The 3,274-nt window shown below is 35.4% G+C and overlaps 1 non-coding gene across 1 annotated transcript; it reads right to left on the bottom strand.

Annotated features, from left to right (window-relative positions):
- Nucleotides 1-368: 368 nt before the first annotated feature.
- On the bottom strand, nucleotides 369-475 carry LOC136221074 (small nucleolar RNA R71). The gene has a single exon (XR_010684865.1). It is a non-coding gene; the product is annotated as a small nucleolar RNA R71 (small nucleolar RNA).
- Between the last annotated feature and the right edge of the window lie 2,799 nt (nucleotides 476-3,274).

Genomic DNA, 3,274 nt, shown 5'->3' with positions numbered 1-3,274 from the left:
TGGCCACACTTATGGATTACGCTAGGCCAGGAGTGGCCGGTGTAACAAACAGTATAGTTAGACCCCAAATTAATGCAAACCAATTTGAAATTAAGCCTGCGTTGCTTAATATGTTGCAAAATAACGTAACATTTTACGGGTTACCTAACGAAAATCCTAATACCCATTTGACAAATTTCTTAGAAATTTGTGACACTTTTAAAATACCAAATGTGACTGCAGAAGCAATCAATCTTCACCTTTTCCTTTTACTTTGAAGGATCGAGCCAAAGAATGGTTAACTTCTATGCCAGCCGCATCAATTGAGACTTGGGAGCAATTAGCCCAAGCATTTTTATCAAAAAAATTTTCCTTTAGCAAAAACCGTAAGAGTCATTAAAGAGTTAACATCTTTTTCTCAAAATGATAATGAAACTCTTTATGAGGCTTGGGAACGTTTTAAAGAACTTCAACGTTTATGCCCACACCACCAATTGCCCGCTGAACTTTTAATGCAAACATTTTATAATGGACTAAATCCTACAACTAGAGGTTCATTGGACGCTATGTCTGGAGGATTATTCATGAAGAAAACATCTGCCCAAGCAAGAGAACTTTTGGAGGAAATGGCAATCAACAGCAGTATGTGGCCCGCGGAACGTGGACACGTACCATCAGCGAAACCATCATCCTCAACTACTTCATCAGTTAAAGGTATAATGAATCTTGATCCAGTAGCGATGTTGCAAACCCAATTTTCTGCCTTATCGCACAAAATTGATAGGTTTATGGCACCGTGTGATCCTAATGGTCAACCAATCCAAACAGATGTGGATTACGAAGGTATGAGTGAAATTGAACAGGTAAATTTTGTCCAAAGGCAAAACCAAAATAATAACCCTTATTCCAATACATATAATCCTGGATGGAGAAATCATCCTAACTTTAACTGGAGAGATAATAATAATGCTAATGCTAATCAAAATCGTACTACTAATTATCAAAATCAATCAAGAGATATGATTAGCACTTTATCTTCTAAAATCGACAAATTTATTAATGCTATGAGCGGAAAAATAAGTAATCACGACGATGGTTTTAAACAGATCGAGAATAAATTCGATCAGCTTATTAAAAACCAATCATCCAGCATCCATAATTTGGAGATTCAAATTGGACAACTCGCTAAATCAATTCCATCCCGCAAAGAGGGAAGTCTTCCAAGCCATACGGAAGAAAATCCGAAAGAGCATGTTAAGGCTATCACTCTTCGTTCAGGAAAAAATTACTTAGGCCCTGAAATGCCCGGAAATTCGACCTTACCTGGAACTGATTTACCGAAGCCCAAAGAAGATACATTAAAACAAAAATATGCACCGATTGACTCTAGTACAAAAACTTTTGTACCCAAACCACCTTTTCCACACAAAGTCCGCAATAAAGACTATGATAAACAACTTTTAACATTTTTAGACAAACTTAAGAATTTGCATATTAATTTAACGTTTATGGATGCGATTACGCAAATTCCCAATTATGGTAAATTCCTCAAAGATTTAATTTCAAAGAAAATCAGTTGGGAAGGAATTTCATCCATTTCGCTAACTGAAGATTGTAGTTCGATTGTATCAAGCAATTTGCCCACAAAACTCAAAGATCCCGGATGTTTTACCATTCCGTGTAAATTGGAAGATATTGAATTTCCCAGTTGTCTCTGTGATTTAGGAGCAAGCATTAACTTGATGCCATTATCTATTTTTAATAAGTTAGGCTTAGAAGAAGACATCAAACGTACCAATATGGTTTTGCAATTAGCAGACCAAACCACTAAAAGGCCATACGGTATAATTGAGGATGTTTTAGTTAAAGTTGACAAATTTATTTTTCCTACCGATTTCGTTATTTTAGATTTTGCTTATGATGTAAATTGTCCGTTAATCTTTGGTAGACCGTTCATGAACACGGGACGTGCTCTAGTTGATGTGTCAGAAGGGAAAGTAGTTTTACGAATAGGAGATGATAAGATTGAGTTTGATATGAACCAAGCGATGAAATATCCTATGGAGGATTTCGCTTGTATGAAACTTGATTTAATTGAAGAATGTGTAAATGACATTATTCAAAAAGAAGAAATAATAGAACCTATAATGAGTGAGGAACTAGAAGATAAGGACCCAGAACCTTTGATTCGAGAAGATGGACCAGTTCCGCCTTCAACTATAGTTCCACCTAAATTAGAACTTAAAGAATTACCAAGTCATTTGAGGTACGCTTTCTTAGGCGAAGGCGATTCTCTACCTATTATTATCTCTAACAAATTAACACAAGTCCAAGAAGAGAAATTGAAAGAAGTTGTTAGAAATAGGATAGGAAGTATGGGTTGGCAAATTTCAGACTTAAAAGGTATTAATCCGAGCATTGTAATGCACAGAATTCACTTAGAAGAAGATAAGCCACCTAAAGCGGATATGCAAAGACGCCTAAATCCGAATATGAAAGAAATAGTAAAAAATGAGATTACTAAACTTCTGGACAATGGAATTATCTACCCTATCTCGGATAGTGAATGGGTTAGTCCAATCCATTGTGTACCTAAAAAGGGAGGCATAACTGTTGTAAGGAATGAAGAAGGTGAATTAATACCTACGCGAACCACCACTGGTTGGAGGGTTTGTATAGATTATAGAAATTTAAATAAAGCAACTCGGAAAGATCATTTTCCTCTTCCTTTCATTGATCAAATGATCGAAAGGATAACTGGTCATGCTTTCTACTATTTTCTTGATGGTTACTCCGGATTCTTTCAAATATACATTTACCCGGATGACCAAGATAAAACAACCTTCACATGTCCTTACGAAACATTTGCATATAGGAGAATGCCCTTTGGTCTATGTAACGCACCTGCAACATTTCAACGTTGTATGACTACGATTTTTAATGATTTCATTGAAGATATCATGGAAGTTTTTATGGACGATTTTTCAGTTTATGGAGATTCTTTTGATTCGTGCCTAGAAAATTTGGATAAAGTTTTGTCTAGGTGTGAAGAAACAAATTTGGTATTAAATTGGGAAAAATGTCATTTCATGGTTGACGAAGGAATTGTTTTAGGTCACAAAATATCTATAAAGGATTAGAAGTAGATAGAGCAAAAACCTCAGTAATAGAGAAATTACCCCCTCCAACTACTGTTAAGGGAGTGAGATCATTTTTAGGACATGCTGGTTTTTACAGAAGATTTATTAAGAATTTTTCTGTAATTTCCAAACCACTTACTAATTTACTCATGAAA

Source organism: Euphorbia lathyris, chromosome 2 (genome assembly GCF_963576675.1).
Source record: "Euphorbia lathyris chromosome 2, ddEupLath1.1, whole genome shotgun sequence".
Classification (NCBI taxonomy): Eukaryota; Viridiplantae; Streptophyta; class Magnoliopsida; order Malpighiales; family Euphorbiaceae; genus Euphorbia; species Euphorbia lathyris.
This window is presented reverse-complemented; position numbering and strand designations above follow the sequence as displayed.